Genomic DNA, 18609 nt, shown 5'->3' with positions numbered 1-18609 from the left:
GCAGGAGCGATAGACAATCTCTTAGATAAACAGCATTTCTGCAGGACCAAGACACTGATGGCTGCCGTCGCCGTCTCTAGCTTTAAATGGCGAGGAGCTCCCGGGGTGACTCAGGGCAGGCGGCAGCTGCCGGCGGCACCGCGCCGCTGGGCCAGGGCCTGGACTCTGTGTGCCGGGGCGGTGGCGGTGGGCCGTGGCGGGGAGGAGGAGGAGGAGGAGGAGGAATGCTGCCTCCCTGACGTCAGGAGCTGCTCCTGGGAATGTTTTGCATTCCTCTTCCTGGCAGTGGTCAGGTGGCTTCCAGCAAGAAGGAAGGAACAGCCGCTTCCAAATGGAAAAAAAAACCTAAAATGAGAAAAAAAAAAAAGGGGGGGGGGGGCTCAGGGCGGAAAAGAACACTTTATAATAAAAGTATTGTGGGGGAGGCACTTTTATTAAAAGCCAGATTGGGAATTGGAACCAGATGTTCTGCATTCGAAAGCTGCACGAATGTTAAATGCGTTTATTAATGACTGTGATGGCTGAGGTATTTGGCTATCTGCCTTGCTTTAATCTCAGTACTCCGTATTTAAAAACAGTTGAGAAAAACATAGTTTTTTTTCTTTGTACTCAACTTTAGGCAGCTTCCTTTATATGAATGTTAATTAAAAAGTGAGAAAAAAGGAAACATAGCCACATATATGAGAGCAAGAAACAAGCAGGGAAACAGTTAACATTGGTCTTGTTCTTCTGCTAGTTTTAACATATGTTTTGTGCTGGAAATTAATGTCTTTATACTCAGTTTCCTTCTTGATTTGTGGTTGTTGGATAATGCATGTGATGTAAGCCAAAGAGGTCAGAACATGCAATTACTCTTGTTCACAAAGTACTTCCTATTCCCTTTCTCCCTCTCCTTAATGCCCTGTCAAAGTGTGTGTTTAAAGCAAAACAAGAGTAGATGCTCAGTTTCCAAAGCAGTTTGTCTACCTTGGTGCTTGTACGCATTTGGGAGTCTCAAGCATCGAGAACTTCCATGAAGGTTTGTGCCTCAGTGGGGATGAGATACCTGACAACACCATAACCTGTACAGATGCAGGCAGATTTGGGGCATCTTCAAGACATCTTTGTGTCCTTCTCCGACCACTACGCTCTGTGGTTTTCAGGTTGTAAGATTTTCTGTGTAAAGCATGGACTGCTAGAGGGAGAGAGGACCTGGCATCACATCTCCCTTCCACTCCCAAGCCTGGTGATGCCTTAAACCTGTAGCTTCTTCATCAGCTTAAAAGGGGAAGGCAATCACTTTCTTTGTATCCTCTCCTTAGCTGGTGGGCAAGGGTCTGTGTTGTAAAAGTTCAGGTATCTTCAGGCAGGGCACAGGTCCTGTCAGGGGCTGATGGAGCAGAGGTTTCTCTTGATTTGGGCTGGGACAGCCTGTACAATTTAAACTGTGCCATAGAGACTCACCAGTGCCCTAGGCCACTGTGTTGCTTGGTTTGATTATTTTTTTAATGTAATTAATCTTACACGTTCCTATTGATTGTCACTGCACGCAGTTGGGGTTAGCTGAGCCTGTTCCCGGGGCAGTGTTCTATGGAAGCTGGTGGGACAGGGAGCACTGGGCAGTTTGGGTGCTGTTCTCTTGAGCAGTGTCCCCAGCTCAGGTGAGGCCCATGACTGCCGGCCTGTTTCCGGGTACCGACCGAAGTGGACAGGCAGCTTCCTGCTACAGGGTGGATGCTTTGCAGAGGAATTTCCAGAAATGCTGAGAAGTGCTGACTCACAGCTTACGGCCTGTCTGGGCTGAGGGGAGGTTTTCACGTCCTTGGCTGAAGCCAGCAAAAAATGTTGCTGTAATGTACTGTTTTATTTTTAGCAGGGGGAGGCTGTGTTGCTCAGGATGAGAAGCTTGCAAGCGGTTTCAAGATGACAGGCGCTTTTAAGGGTTTGTTTTTTTTTTCCTTTTCTATTTTTAGAACTTGGAAAACAGGTTGTTTTGCTAAAATACAGACGCTTCTCTGTTTCCCCACTAAATGGGTTGTTGTAAAGGAGCCTTAAGGAGTTCGTGCAGGAAGGCTTTTACCGCCCCTGCAGGTCAGAATGTCCTTCAGGGGAGGAGATACTGAAGTATTTGAGATTGAAACTCAGCTGGCACCTACTTGCGCGGTATTTCTCACTTCTGCTGAGGTGGGACTGCAGCTGCAATTGTTGGAGCTGAAATGTGGCCAGGTATTTGATGGCTGCTATTACGAGATCATTGTAAAAGCTGGGTGCTTGGGTTTCGTCCTCCCTTGGTTTTAGCAGTCACTTCTCGAGTAATTGGCCCTGCTTTTTTCTTTCTGAACAGCAAATGCCCTATGGTGTTTTCTGCTAGTGTTAGCCAGAAACTAGAGGGAGGGAGGAGTCATTTCGAGCAGTGTCACCTCTCAAACTACAATTTTGGTGATCAGGTTATAGGGGCAAAGGTGTTTTTTTTGTTGTTGTTGTTTTGTTTCACGTTCTGTACATATTTTTTTTAATGTATCCATGTATGTCTATGTTTTTTTTTCTGTTCAACAAGCACTGAGTATTTGGGGATGATCTCCCAAGTATGAGCTGTCCCACAGAGTATCATAAATGGAATACAAGTGTGTAAAAACTCTTCTAAGTTCTAAAAAGTGGTATCAGCTCTTCTTCATTTGCAGCTCTGTATCTCTGCATATAGAGCTGTTTGGAGCCGTTTTTGACATCTTCCTGGTGGTCTGTGTAACAATGAATGGTCTGCAGACTACTAACCACAATGCCATTATTTTTTTAACCTGTAGCATAAACTAGCACATTTTGCACACAGCCCCACCACCACCACCAAAGCAAAACAAAATTCAAACCCAAAACTCACACCTCTTATAGCAACCGTGCAGCATCTGGCTTGAGAATAATTGGTGCACAGCTTCCCTGACAAAGTACATTTCCCTCTTGTAGGTGGATCATGTTTAACTGCTCTCCTCAGTTTTTTCCTTGGGACTGATTTGATGTTACGTGTCCAGCAGGGTCCTCATTCGGCAACAGGAAAGAAAGAAAGGATAATTCTGTGCAGGAAGTGCAGGAGCGTGTTGCCATGATGTGCGGTGAGCTCATTTATCAGTTCACTACTGTGAAAAAGTCCCAGTCTTAGTTATTTGAATAGCAATACAGTCCTTGCATGTGAGCTGCTGGTGCTGATTTTTGCAGGCAGAAATAATTGTGGGCCGCACGTCTATCGCAATTTCCCCATCAAATCCACTTTTACTAATGACTTCAACCTTGCCAGCTATTCATCTCCAAGAGAAAGCTGTTCTACCCATATCTGTCAGTTCCCTCCAAGGTTTTACAGCAGCTGCATAATCTCTTCTAAGAGTTGCATAAGCATCTTTTTTTGGTTGTGTCCTGGCACCCAGAACTATACCAGGAAAAGTTATATAGGCCTTACATTATTTCTAGCCACCTGTCAGTAAATTCAGGACAAGAGCCATGAACTAATGTCCCCTTTAGATAGATGTGTCATCCGACCTGGGTGGACATGCCTCAACTAGACTGCCTGACTCTGGATAACCCCTTCTGTGATCCGCTGCTGCTTGATCCTTTTCTAGTTTGGGTGAGGCACAGAACATACTTTTTTTGTGAAGATTCTGTCCCCAGCTTCTAAAAAGAAATAAAATCATGCATGAATGTTGTCCAGCTTTCCAGGAAACATGTTGGTACGACATGTATCAGTGTAGTCAGAACATCTACTCATTTTACGGTCAGCTTTTTTGTAATTGAATCTGCCCTAGTAAAATCCAGCAGTCCTTTCTAGTAATATCATACTTCACAGTCTGGTTCCTGTGTTTAATGCAGACATGCCCTGCAAAGAGCTTTCTGCTTGTGCTAGTATAAGCTTGTACCTTCTCAGATATCTCGGTCTCCTTGTGCTACCTGTTCTTGCATAGCTTTCTGATCTCTCCACTATTTGATACACTTTGTTGCTAGCTGCACTACAGTCTTGGTATCTGTGTGAAGTCTCAGCAGTTCATGTTGATGCTTCAGTTGTCATACTACTTTCTGTTACCGTGTCATTGTCTTAAATAATTTTTACTTTTGATCTTGAGGAATTTCCTACACCCTTCTTGTACTTTCACTTAAGGTCATCATTACAGCCTATTTCTTTGTGCCCAAAAAGAATGATAAATCCAGATTAATGGTAAACCTTTAATGGTAATTAATGGTAAACTGAGTAGTCAGCTGCTTTATCGTTATCATCACTTACACGATAGCGTTATCATTAATTGTTTATTGCTCTGTTTGTCCACAGCAGTCTTGCTGGTTTTCAGAACAACTCAGTTCAAAAACTGCACTGCATATTACTTCATGCTCTGCTGGGAATGGTGGATCATACATTGATTTTTATGTAAAGGTGAGATTATGGTTGCAAAAAAATAAGGCATTTTTAAAATTAGTAGTCAGAATTTGAGTGTCCTAAGTAGTGCAGTTAAGCCAATCCAATTGTTTTAGTAAAGGTTAGAGGAATCTTTTGTGAGAAATTTTAAAGAATATGCACAGTAGGCACATGTGTGTGTGTGACTGGATATATGAATGGTAAATTTCAAGAATGTAGGCTGATACCTATAGACAGTTTGAAGCCATGAATAGAAATAAGTCACATTTTGTTTAAACCAATAAATAATCCAGAGAGAGTAAGGATAGAAAGATGGAACAGGCAGTTAAGGAAAAAAATAGCTTACCATTATTTTGTGAGGATCTCCCAGCTTTGTCTCAATTCTAGTAAGCCTCTTCAGTCATCTTTTCAGTTCTCCTGTTTTTAAGTCTTCTCTTTCAGTTTTAATCTTTTGCTTTGATTTTCTTTTGTTTACCTTCATGATTCCATGGTGTCATAAAGGTTAGAAGCTGGATGGCCAACTATCATTTAAAACTTAAACTAAGTGAAGGTTTGCCTCTTCTGAGTCGAATGTGATGTCAGTCTTCTTCAGGATTCCCAGGTATCTCTTGTGGCCCCAGTAATCAGTATGTCAAAAAATAAATACATTTACAGCTGTTGAGAAGACTCGTGCTAACATTGCTGGACGTAGGCTGGTAGGCATTCATTATTAACACATATTCACACTGAGAATCTTGTGGACCGTGGAGTCTTCAGTGCATACCAAAATTTGATCATCCATGTGCCTGACACTACTGGGTACTGTTAACATCGTAGTTTGGTGATTTCCTTCTTGTGCCATTAATTCCAGAGTGTGTTTCAAAATGTCTGTGTTGATCTATAGCAGGGAAAATTTGTCTGTCTTTCTGTCTTCCACAGTAATACATCCTTCTAAATAATGAAGCTGTCAAAGGATGCAGGTGGGATCGTGTCTATATAGAAAAACTTGCCAAGGAACATGAATGTGGTTTTGACACAGACATGTCTGTACTAGCAAGTGATGTGATGTGGTAGGAGCAGCTCTGTGGAGTAAAAGTTGGTGTGGGAGATTTGGTCCTGCTATATGCATTGTGAAGTTTTACTCAAGACAGGCTGCTGGTTGGTCATGGTGCGCTGAATGCCTTGTAACAGTTGGAGTGCATCTTCAGATTTAGTTCCATCCAGAAAGAATCCATTTTGTCCCACAAAGGCGGTCCCACAGTCCAGACTGAAGCACAGGGAAGATTCAGAAGCACACCACTGATCTGAACTGCAGGACTGTTGTGGACACACCCAGGGATGACCAGACATCAGACCAATCCATCTTTCTTGCTTTGGCTTGCTCTGAGAATTCCTATTGTCATACATATACACAGATGCTTAGTTGTAAACAGATAAAACCCAGACAACAAGCTGATTTTTTAACTAAGAAGAAGAAGGGCAAAGGAAAAGAAAAAAAGTATGTTCAGCTTTTAATACCTGGGTGTTGTTCAGTCTTCTGATGGTGGCTGTGTAGTCATCATTGCAACTGAAAAAATTCTGGCACTTCTTCCAGTGCATCCTTTCTCTCTTGGAGTCTCTAAAACTGTGCTGAGATACTAATATTGTTCTCTTGTAGCTGGTATGTATTAACTTGAAAAGAGGTAAGTTTTCATTCCCATGGTTACCCTGGAAATCTTTGACAACATGTGCTGTACCACATATTTGATACCGCAGCAAACAGATACTTGGAATTGGGGAAAACCAGTCTTAAAACACTGAACTTGTTATGGAGGAACAAGTTCAGAGCTTGGCATGACATGGACACCTATAAAAAACTTGTGTATATTAGCTAAAGAATGTAAGATGGTAATCCTTTACACTGTTAATGTAAATAAAGAATTTCTGATTCTTCCAGGCTTAATTTTGTTGAAGTGATAGAATACAGGTATCACCTAGATAGAATAATGTGCACACACCACAGCAATTGCAGACTCTTGATCTCCCCATCATCCAGCTCAGCTGCTGAGGTTTCCTTCCAGCAAAAGTAAGCAGGCTTATGTGGACTTCTGCTTTGTTTCTCTACAGAGTAGATTAGAAGTGGGAAGTATAAGCCCTCCAGAGCAATGGGTCACTCAGACCCAGTCAGTTTTGGGCATCTTTTAACAGCTTGGCACACTGTTACAACTTGCTCTTCTGAATAGAAGCTGCAAATGGTGAACTTGCAGTAGCAGGTTTTTATAAACATTTATTGTACAGAAGTGAAAAACTGAGCAGTCAATATGTATGTCAATGTATAATTGCCTGGAGACAGGATTTCAGTAAGCGTAGGTAATAAAAACTGGGCTGAGAAAACAGTTGGTGTACCGTACGGAAGGGATAGTTGCTTTATGAATTTTTCCTTTTCCTGTTTTCCTCTTTCCACAGAGAATACGCATTGCGTTGAGGACAGAGAAACAGAAAGTCTTGGCAACTTCTACTGTGCCAGAGACTTTGTTCTGCTCAGTGAGGAGGGGTGCAGCTCCCAAGAAAGATGTCAAATACAGTAATTAATGTTCTCCCTTTGTGTGATGGATACCATCTGTATTTAGAAACATCTGAGCTTGCGCTTGAATACAAGTCACGTAGCATTTTTATTGGTATAGTGAAGAACTTGAGTATCTTTATTCATGATACTTGAGGCTTTGCTCCCAGACATAGTTTAGAAATGCATGACATTCCTTTTACGTTTCGAAGTGAAAAGTGAGCCAGGGTGAGCAGGAAGGACATTCCGTAGCTCGGTGAATCTTTTAGCAGTTTTTCATTGTGTCATATTTGTTTTTATAGAAGCAACTTCAAACTAGGGCAATAGGAGCAGCAAATTAGTTTTTGCCTCATATAAAAGCAAACATGATCAGCATCTGCTCATCCGCCAGGGATATTCATGGAGTCAATTATAATCAGGATATACAACTTTCCTCTTTTGACAGCCTTCACTAAGACTGGTCAAAATACAGTGTCTTCAAAACAATGTTTTTAGTTTTTCTTCCTTCTTAGCTTCCCCTGTTTCCCTAGCAGTGAAACGCCAGTGACCTTATCTGAAATAATCTGTGTTTGTATCCATGTCTCTTACATCTGGGATGTGGCTCCAGTAATTCTGCAATGTAGCAAGTTACTTGCTATCGTAGTCATGTAATATCTTTTCCTTTTTCTTTATTCCCTTTGTTTCAGAATATAAACATCAGCAATTATCTTCATTAATCCTCTTTCTGTTGTACATCTCCTCTTTCCCTCTCCCTGTTTTTGAGGAAAAGTAGTAAAAGGCAAGTTCATTGTTTTCCAGCTAAGGTCTGCTAGTTTCTATGAGGAAGAATGTCCTTTTTGTCTTAAACATGCTTGTTTTGTGTTGTCTTAATCTGCTTGGAAGGAATTGCTGTCTAAATCAATACACCTGTTCTGTAACCTACCTGAACAGATAAAAAAGTGGCCTGGAAGAAAGGTTTGGGGCAATAATTGCAAATTTCTTGACAACATAACATTGCCAAATGGGAAATTCCATGGTCCAGCAAATATATGCAAAAATCATTAAGATACTGTAAATCTGATTTTGAAGTCAAGAAAAGAGATGCCAGTTAGGCTGGAAACCTAACTGTGCCAGCACTGGGTTAGAGTTTTCTCCTGAAGCAAACCTAAATTTAAGAGAGTGCATGTAACCTCAGCTGTGCCAAAGCCCTCCCAAGTTCACAGTTTGTCCAGGGACAGAGGAGGATCGTATGCCATGATCAAATGCTACCACCTTGTCATGGTAGTCTGTGTCATACAGCTGGACATACGCCAGTCACATGGTCAAAATTTCATCCCCTTCTCTGCTGGCTCTTGACCTGGCACACACTTGAATGTCTTGTAGTATAAGGAAGGAGCATAATCAAAGAATACTAGATAAGGAAACCAGACTTTGTATTCAAAATACTCTTTACATTCTGGATTTCATTTGGCTTATGCCACAGGCTTCTCATAAAACCTCCAGCAAGTTATTTGTTGTGAGCCTTGATTTTGCATATAAGAAAATGAAAATAACAGTGCTTCTCAGTTTCACTGCATTATTAGTAAATAAAGTTAGTGTTATTGAAATGCTGGCCTACTGGGTTTGAGAGAGGGCCAGAAAAGAGGAGAGGGAGAGGGAATTCCCTTTTCTTAGGGAGTTTGGATAAGTGATGCCAGAGACTGCTGTAGTTCCCAGGAGCAGCAACGCATTAAGAGAGACTTAAAGATGCTGCCTGGCTACCTCTTTATGAGCTCTGAATCTTGTGCTTCTCTTTAGAGGCATGTGCACACTCACCTTTAGGATGTATTTGCTCATATGAAATGTGAGAATATATAAATATTATTAGATGTATTATAAATGTACCTAAGATTATTTACTGACAATTAGCCAGAGAAATTCACTCTGAATTTGAGAGGAAAGAGGAGAACTTCTGCTCAGACCAAGTATTTTGTTTGTGTTGTAAGCAGCTACAGAAAGACTAAGGGAAGAGTTGGTGGAACATCAAGAAATTTGAAATGTAGTATGTATGGTCTTGTCAAATGGGGTACCTTTTAAAGCAATGAATATATTGTGAACTTTGAGACATTTTTGTGTATAAATACATGTTTTACTGTCTAATGCTGCATTAATTTTCCTTATTATTTTCTGAGTATGTGTCATTAACCATGTTTTTACCAAAGTCTTCAATGTAAAAGCCAAATATTTAAGACCATGTACCATTCAGAATGTTAGCACATAAAGTCATCATAAACCAAACCAAAATAGCACTTAACAATTTTGGAAGCTTCTCTATCAAGAAAACTTCTCTTGTGGGAGAATAGTTTTAATAGCCAGGTATGAAAAGTGAATAAGGGGATTGCCGACCCTTGGTTTTGAGCTAGGTTTCCTGTTAAAGTGGTGGTGGAAAATGTTCTTCCCGGAGGAGGATGTATGCTGTTCAGCTGTGTTTGCCTCAAAAAGCTGAATCCAGTCATTGTGTCTGTATCTTGGATTCTTTCCCACTATGAAAGTACAGAGCAAACTCCTGCCTGCTACTCCCTGTGAGCTCGATGTCCTTATTAAAGATCAGGGAAAAGGAAGGGGAAAACCCAGGGAGGTGAGTGAGTTCATTTGCATATGGTGCCAGGGCCAGCACATGGTTCAACACGTGATGCAACAGTGATCCTTTTTGGTGAACTTGTAAAGCATTTTGAAATGCAGAGGTGCAAGACTGCAAGTTCTTATTCACAAGCAAGAGTGAAAGTGCTGTGTAACTTAATTACATAACATAAATTATAACATGTTTTGCATTAAAGAGAGAGCTATGACAATATTTGATGCTTGTGGTTTTGTTCCTGTTCTTGTTATTACTATTAATGCTGGCAGTATTTGATACATATTACCATTCCTTTCTTAAAGGTCTTACAGTCTATTTGATGTCTCAGCTTCATGGAATTGGCAATGAGAAACACCTAAGATGAGCACATCGATGTTCATTTTGTGCTATGACATCTGGCTGGGTGCTTTTTTTTCCCTTTGAAACTGGATTCTTTTATGGTCCTGTTTAACTCCATTCCTGAGCAAGAGCCCTGACTGCTGCCAGGAGGTGGGATATGTGTTCTTGCCATTTTGCCCATGTTGTCACACCCTTCTGGAAGCAGTTTCCACTCACCAGCTTTGCACCAGTGTTTTCCTGGGTTGGTGAACTGAACCAGCTCACAAGTGGGAAACAAGTCTAGGCCTTTGCTCCGCTTTTTAGGGTTAACCAGCCCTTAGATACACTTCGTGAATCATCAAGCTTTATGCTTTTGTCTACACTAAGAAGCTTTTTCTGGGTGCAGAAGAGGTTCAAGAAAACATTTGTGTCTTCTTTTCTAAATTTACTTACATCCTTTTGACTGAAAGCTGACTGTAACCTTTTACAACTTGGTGACACACAGTAGGTGGAGGACTAACATCTTAACCTGGCTTAACATCGCCCAAGCCAAAAAAGAAGGCCTTGTTATAAAATACATTGTTTAGTAGTATAGTGACATATATTTACAAAGACCTGTAGTGCGCCCTGTTTAAGAATAAATTGCATTAGAATAATAAGCATATCGATATAACTGTCTGTATAGTTAAATACAACATTGGTAACTGAACTGGTAAAGGCAAAGAAGTGCAAGTTCATGTTGACAGACTGAAAGTCATGCATGAACACAGGCCCTTATTCAAGTATATTGAGCCTCAATACAGTCTAGCACTTGTTCATGCACTCAGATCCTAGAAAGTCCATAGTGGGTTTGAAGGACTTCAGGAGAAAGACATGACTTTTGTTTGGGTTGATGGACAATGGAGCTGAGAGGAGAGAAGCAGCAGTATGACACATGATGGGAAAAAGTTTCCATAAACAAGTGTGGTGAAGTGAGGTAGTTCCTAACTTTTCTGTCCTCATGATTTTTTATGTTCAAGGATACCTTCAGGGGATATACGTCAATGAAGTGATTGTTTCTGGGTAAGAATTCTTGCTAGTTTCCTGAACAAAAATGAATATCCAGGACTTGCATGGCTGCATAGAACCATTTTACTGTCTGGTGTACTCTACTCTCTGTTTGTTCACATGTTTTTGGTGGTTCTCTACATGCACAGCTAATTTTCAGTATCAGTTCTTTTCCAATTTGGAGCATACATAAGAGGCAGAAAGGGTAAAAATTCGAAGTAAATGAAGTCTATTCTCTTCTTCACATGTTTTTAGTTACCTTGAAGGCTGATTGACTTTATGCATGTATCTCCTGGGACTTTTCAAAGAGCTGTGAGACGTCTCTCTGCTTGGACTCAACTGAAAACATGAGATGTGTTTATTATGATGTCAGTGTTTCTTAAAGGGCAGGGCACTGGTTTAATTTATGACTCAGCACTCTAGTTACTAGACTCTAGGTAAAATGGGGACTGTAAATAATTTTCACCACTGTTTCTTAATTTAGAAGTAATGTGTTCCTTCTGCACAAAAATTTACTTGTTTTCTGCCAAAGTGTTAAAATTTCAGTAACGAAATTATAAATTTTTCCACTTTTCAACAACTAAGTAAAGAAGAAAGGAATTTAGTCACCACTTGTTTTTCCTTGTGGCCATATACTTTTAAATAAGTGATTTAGGAGGTTGTATTCCAACCAATGGATTTTGTTTCTGGTTGTTGGAAAGATGAATTTTTATCTTGTTTGGGAAATGGTATCTGAGTTTAAGCAGAAGTAAAAGTGTATCACTAAGATTTAGAGGGAATCTTGGAATTTTTGTTTGTTTTATGGTTACCATTAAAGCAAAACATCCTCACATTTCTGGGAATCTTGCATGATCAAGGATTATAACACTGAGACCATGTTTATATTAGTTTTTCATTGAAATTGTTAAAAGTGATTACTTATCTGTTGTATGATTGAAGTTCCTGTTGCCTGCTACCAACCAAGCACATGCCTAGCAATTTTTGTTCTTGCTGTAGTTTTTACCATTACTGTGAAAGGAGCTCCTTTCCTTAAGATCTTTGTTTTCAACTAAGAAGTTCAAAGCTGGTGGCTGGATGACAGTGAAATGAAGAAATAGCTTTAAACTATTGTAGTTGACCCAATTCCAAGTAAAGATAAACCTTTCTGATTTACAAAGTGTTGCATTATAGCTTGGTCTGCTCTCTGAGGGGTTTTGCCTGAAAAAAAATGTGAAGGCTTGCTTTTACGTAAAAAAGCTTAGAAACAACAGCTGTCAAAGCTTGCTTTGGCTATGTGTGGTTTTGGCATGGGCAAATAAACTTTCTGTTGAGGGGAAAAAAAGAAACTGAAAGCTTTACCAGCTTTAGCAATCCCTAATCCAGGGCTAGTATGTGCCAACCTCAGCAGCGTCAAGAGTGCTTGCTCAGAGAGAGGTGGGGGTTTGCCCAGGCCTGATGCTTCTGTCAGACATTTTTGGGAAGCCAGGTTCTTCATTTCCAGAACAGAAACCCCTCTTGCAACAAACACTTTCTTACTCTCCCTTGAAAACTTGGACTCTGTAATAGGGGCATGCTGTGTTGTTTGTGAGGTATGCAACGCTTCATTCGTTCTTCCAACTCAAAGACTGCTTGAGAAAAAGCTGTCCATGTATCTTTTCTGCAAGGCTTAAAGCATCTTTACATGTAGTAAGTCCCTCTGCTAGGAAACTGATGAAAAGGTTTGTCCAATGAACTGTCAATAGCCTAAACTGAAACATTCGCCATATGAAGTTACTCAAATGATTTCAATGTTCTGTGTTTTTTTCTCATATTACTGAGGGAGGGATTGGGTTTTTACCCCTGATCCAAAAGGACACCAAATGCTACTAGAGGCGTAAGGCTCATAGTGATAACTGTGTGCTCTCAGACCTTTAGAAAAACCCAAAAAGTAAGGCATTTTTAAGTGCAAATATTTTGTATGTCTCACTGCCACATACTGGATCTTGAGTCATTGTGTTATCATGAATATCATGTTAAACCTGTGAGTGAAAGCTTAGAAGGATAAATGACCATACTTGTATGTGTGGTAACTAGTGGAAATATGTATATATCTATCCCCACATATTCAGTGATCACTGTATATGAACTTCATGACGACAATGTAAGTTATATTATTGCAACTTTGAATATAAAGTGTCAGTATTTGTCTTGCACCCTTTACTCTGCTGTTTCCACTGGAGCTGAGTGATTGACTGCCTTTGGCCTGATTGTATGTTTGAGGAGCAATCTGAAGCTTGCTCTGTTTTCCTTTCAACTTCTCCTTTGGGCTGCCACATGCCTTTCTGCTTTATTTATTGCTCACTTGTTTGATTAGATTGAGGAAGGATTAAGGGATCCAGTACCCTTAACAAAAGGCAACCCTTCATTTATTAATGTGTAAATATAATGTAATTACTTCTTAATTCCTTGTGTTAAATAATAAAGGGAATTCTTCAGCAGATAAACCCTGACAGGTTTTTTGAAAATCAAATGGAGACAATTTGCTGATTCAGAGATGTGTATGCCAAAGATAAGTATCCCTCACAATGCTTAGGTTTTAGTTGATATGAAGAACTTCAGCTACTTTGATGCCCTTGTGATCCAGATAATACACATTGTCAGTCCACACTAATTTCTAACCATTTCTCACTTCCCATAATGAAAGGAGGTTTCGTCTCAGACAATTTAGGATTTACCATTAACTGTTAATTCAGCTCTTTTTATATTAGCAGTAGTAAATGATATAATAAGAAGAGGATTCAGCTTTTATTCAGAAAAAAAAATGTTTAAAAGCCTTAGCATGCATTTTTCTTCTATCTCTATCATTAGCAGATCTGTAGTAGAGGTAGTTCTGGGTAAAGAATCATCATAAAAGCTGGTTGGGGAAGAGGGGAAGGTAATTTCCTGTCTGTAAGCTCAGCTGGTATCCTTGCATTTGGTTTGTTGGGTTTTTTTTTGTTTCACAAATTAAAAGAACAATTTTTAAAACAAGAGAGTAAATGGGATTCTGTTAGACACTGAGGTAACAAACTGTGTGCATGTGCGTGTAGTCTGTTCTGTAGGTGATTTAAAGGAACATCTCAATGAGAAGAACATTTCTGTGCATGTCCTGTCAGTTTCAATTTTATACTAGTTTACTGTTTCAAATTTAGCATCTCTATTTCTAGATTTCTTGTGAGCAGTTTTGCCTGCCTCTCATATGCAAGAGGAGTCAAGAAGCATTTCTCTGGACAGCACCATCCCCTTACCCTTTTGTAACTCATTAGCAGTGGAACATTTCACCTACTTTATTCTTTCGTGGTTTGATGTACTTTTTTTTCTTCTTTCTTCCTCTGGGTTTGTGGTCTATACTCCATATTGTGATTGGGACTGCTTATTTATGTTATACCTCACAGGTCTGTAACTGGCTAATTCTGAGGTAGCTACTTGCAAGAAGTTGTGATGATTAGATCAAATAGCAGTGATTTGTTTACATGTGCTAGGCTGGTGTCAAAACACCGTATCACAAATTATGCCAATTTTGTGGCAGAGGTTTCTGTTGCCCCCTCCCACCCCTTTTTGTTTTAAATCAAAGACCCTCAGCATGATCTGCCATTGAGCTCTTGCCATGATTGCTCACATTGTACCATAGAATAAATACTTAAGCTTCTCTGTCAGCCACAGTGCACTTCAAAGGAGTTGCTGGAAGGTTCAGAGTACTGCTGGGTGTAATGGTGAACAGCCTGTGTTTTAAAGAAGAATGAGCATAAATCCTTGCTGTAAGAAGACTGAAAATAAATCTGCATAAATTGTGAATGAATTGTATTGACATGAGATTAGGCAGAACAGTTAGGGAAAAGTACTTAGATTGCAGTTTTAGTATTTGTGCTATCTTACTTCTAATTGACTTTATTTAGCTTAGGCTTGGGACTGCTTGGTGCTTCAGTTTTGAAAGGAACTAAGTCACATTAGAAGAATAATGGTGGAAGCAGCTATCGCACACACAACCTGTGTCCAGCACAGCCACAAAGGAACAAGTCACAATTAGCATAAGCATTGAAGAGGATGTTTCCTTTGGAAGCTGGCTTGTGAATGTATTCAGTGGTAGTGCGGGGTTTAAGGCAGTAAAGAGTATGAGGTAGAGGATGATATGGTAGAGGATTTCACTACAAGCCTGGTGCTCTGACACCTGAGGCCAAGCCCAGTGGTATACCATTGCTTCCACTGTTCTGGCCTCCTCTGGTTGTTCCCGCTTGTTCCTGCTCCTGCACTATAGCACACCTTGTTTTCTGCCAGTGGAACAATTATGGGGCTCTGCTGTGACCAAGATCTGACCAAGGGAGCTGCTCCAGCTATAAGAGTTTATTTTTTTGGAGGCAGGAGTTTTCATTCACGTTGTTTTTCAAGTTGGATGAATTCTTGATCTGGTTTTCAGCACAACCCAAGGCATGTCATACTAAATGAGAGCTGGGGGGGTGGACCACAGCGTGAAGGTATTGTGAAGCCAGAGCTTTCTTTTCTCAGATGCTTTAGACAACCTAGCACCTCTCTCTCTTCATTTCTCATTTCATGAGGTAAAGGGAGAAATACTTTAATTAAAGCAGGTATTACAAGACACGTGTATATTAAAACTGTTGTGTGAGCTTTTTAATTTTTGTACAATTCTATAAATCTTCAGGGAAGAGGTACTGTGAAAGAACTAGGTATTATTGCAGCTGTCTTAGCACCTCCATCTTTAGAAGTTGATGCAGTAGCAGTTTTAGTTTTATGAAATGCCGTTTCCAGTAGAGGAGCCTCTCCTGCGCTCCTCAGACACAGAGCTACCAATGCTGGGTTTCCAGTCATCATGCCAGTAGCTCATTCGTGTTCTGAGGACTGAACCTACATCCTTAGAAAAATGTTCATGGTTCAACAAATCTGTTTGTTTAGCAGAGGTTCAGAGAAGTCACTGATGATGTTCTCTCTGTTTTGAATCTACACTAAGCATGACTGCCCTCTTAAAATCTTCAGGACTAACTTAAAACAACCCCTTGTTCCCTGATTTTCTGTTCTATATCAGCTATATATATGTATATACATTTTTGTTCTGCAGTGAATAAAAAAAATATTGTTTAATAGCATGTGATACAGATATTTTGGAGTTAAATTATCCATTACCTTCTTAAAACATAGCTGCAAAGTGATAGGCTGCAATACAAGATTATTGCACTTTGGAATTGCAGTTCCTGAGCTGCCCTGCAGCATTTCTTTATTACAGCAAGTTAAGTTAAAGTGTTGGGATTAATAAGTGTTTTCAGCCCTACATGTGAAAGTATTTCACTTTAGCTTTACCTCAGTTTCCTTATGCACTTCCTTTGTCTGATAGAAGCTGATACACCCACATGTCTACAACCAACCAACAAAACGATGAACTGACGAAGGTGTTTCTCTTGACGGCTGGGAAGGAAGGCATCAACATTGCTAAGGCACACCAATACTAACAGCCTCATGGAGTCATATAAATGTGTAATTAGTGAAATGTGAAACATTATACATAACATTTGGTAGCTAATATCTCCAGTGTGTGTTTCAGTAGAGTTATGTTGGGAATTGGCATTTTAGATGTGTGGCTGGTTTCAGTGAGGGGAGGAGTTGGCAGAGTGTCTGGTTGATTAAGACTCGCTGTATGAGTGTTGTGTGGCAGAGGTAACATTTTGATAAAGGTGGAGTTAAAATTTTCCTTAAGCTGTATACTGGGCTCTTACATGTTAAAAGATGACTTATGGTAACTTTCCCTTTGACTTAGACTTAACCCCATTTTTTTACTTATCTCCTCACTGAGTTGAGCGGGCTGAAGAGCAAACACTGCCAAGAGCACAGGCAGGCCATGGGAAAAGCATTGTGGTTTGATTGGTGCCTGCATATCTTTCTCAACACTTCTGTGAAAGCTGTTATTTAAAAAATAAGATTGTATGAATGAATATTGAATCACAGAATCATAGAATACGAGGTTGGAAGGGACCTCAAGCATCATCTGGTCCAGCCTTTCTTGGCAAAGCACAACCTAGGCAAGATGTCCCAACACCCGATCCAGCTGAATTTTACAAGTGTCCAGCGTTGGGGAATCCACCACTTCCCTAGAGAGATTATTCCAATGGCCGATTGTTCTCATTGTGAAAAACATTCCTCTTGTGTCCAGTTGGAATCTCCCCATGACTAACTTGGGCCCATCACCCCACGTCTTTTCCATGTGACTTCTTGTAAAAAGGGTTTCCACCTTCTATGTATCCACCCTTCAAATGCTGGAACATGGTGATAAGGTCTCCCCTGAGCTTTCTTTTCTCAAGGCTGAACAGACCCAGTTCTCTCAGCCTTTCCTCATACAGCAGGCTTCACAGTCCTCTGATCATCTTTGTGACCCTTCTCTGGGCCTTTTCCAGCCTGTCCACATGAACCTAAATAATTCCTCCTCAGTTCAAGAATCAGCCACCCTTGTGTGTGACTGTCACTGTGCCACTCAGTGAGAATGCGGAGCCAATCCCTAGGTGAAACAGGCGACTGTTAATTTTCTTCACGACTTTACGTTTCAGTTGTACAAATATAGTAGGATCACAATCGAAGAAAAATTGCAGAAACAATCAAAATACAAGTCCTGAACTTCTGATTTTTGTCAGATGAAGAGTAAACCTCTAGTTCACAGTATTCGGTAGCCATCCCAAAAGCAGACAAAGAAAGACCCTATTCTAGGTAACTAAATGATGGCAAAACCTCTTCTGTTTGCCATCAGCCAGAATGGGGCATATCTATGTTGAAAATTTGGGTTTCTTTTTTGCATTGCAGCAGCTAAACTCTGGTGTAACCTCTCTGACTTCTGTGGTTGTAAAAAAGGCAATGCAGTGGTAGAGCCCAAGGCTGAATTAAGGCAAAGCACCCTTACTTGTACTGTGTATAGCCATAGTAATGTAAAAATCCCTAGGGATAGCATGCCTCTAAGACTTAGATTTTATTGCATTATGTTACTTGTGTTCGTTAAAGTAGCAATTTTGTGGCTGATTCTAAAGTAGAAATAAATTATTTTAATTTTGCTTCTTAGACACCAAGTAACTCAAACCTAAATCTTGCCAGCATAACTGATTAACCTTGTAATAGCATCTTTGAGATATTAACGTGCGCACTACCTTATCTTGTGCTTTATCTGACCTTTCTTTATCTGTTGATTTTAATATCCTTTGTGGTTGCTAGTGACGTGTTTTTGTTGTAGACGGTGAGGGGTTTTGGCTCCTGTTTATTTCTCTGGTTTATCCCCATTCACTCTGTTTTGCCCTCTCAAAGAAATAACTGCATCAAGCAAAAAAAACCCAAGATAATAAGCCATCACTCAGAAGCAAAATAGGAATCGTGTCTGCTGAAAGTGTTCCGAACATGCTGCGAGCTGCATATAAAGTTACCACTCTGATGTGGATTGACAGTGAGAAAATGAATTGCTCATCCTAAACAAATGCAGAATAATCTTTTTTTATCCCTTTCCAGCATAATTTACATCTCTGTGACTTATGCAAAGTATTTATATAGCATAAAGTTTAGCCGTTGCATATGCCTGCAGCATTGCATCGTCTTGCAAGGCTTGTGTGCTTGTGGTTCACATCACTAAACCAGGAGGAAACTAATCAGAAAACAAATTTAAAATAAGATGGGATGGGGGGGGAGATTATGACTTTTTGTTGTTCTACTGCATTAAACTGGCTCAGCAGGATCAAGCATATCCTACATTAGCAGAGAGATAGAAAAGAAGCAAGGAGACCG

The 18609-nt window shown here is 40.2% G+C and overlaps 1 protein-coding gene and 1 long non-coding RNA gene across 3 annotated transcripts in view; both read left to right on the top strand.

Moving 5' to 3' along the window:
• Nucleotides 1–18609, top strand: part of SPIDR (scaffold protein involved in DNA repair) — a 200573-nt gene that overhangs the window by 92252 nt on the left and 89712 nt on the right. The gene's annotated exons all lie outside the window — the stretch shown is intronic.
• Nucleotides 1598–8917, top strand: LOC133212976 (uncharacterized). Its single transcript, XR_009725668.1, has 3 exons — nt 1598–2205; nt 4871–5064; nt 6794–8917. It is a non-coding gene; the product is annotated as an uncharacterized LOC133212976 (long non-coding RNA).

The sequence above is a fragment of the Neopsephotus bourkii genome, unplaced genomic scaffold, assembly GCF_033783945.1.
Source record: "Neopsephotus bourkii isolate Nb327-2 ecotype Australia unplaced genomic scaffold, CSIRO-AGI_Nbou_v1 NB_753, whole genome shotgun sequence".
Classification (NCBI taxonomy): Eukaryota; Metazoa; Chordata; class Aves; order Psittaciformes; family Psittacidae; genus Neopsephotus; species Neopsephotus bourkii.
This window is presented reverse-complemented; position numbering and strand designations above follow the sequence as displayed.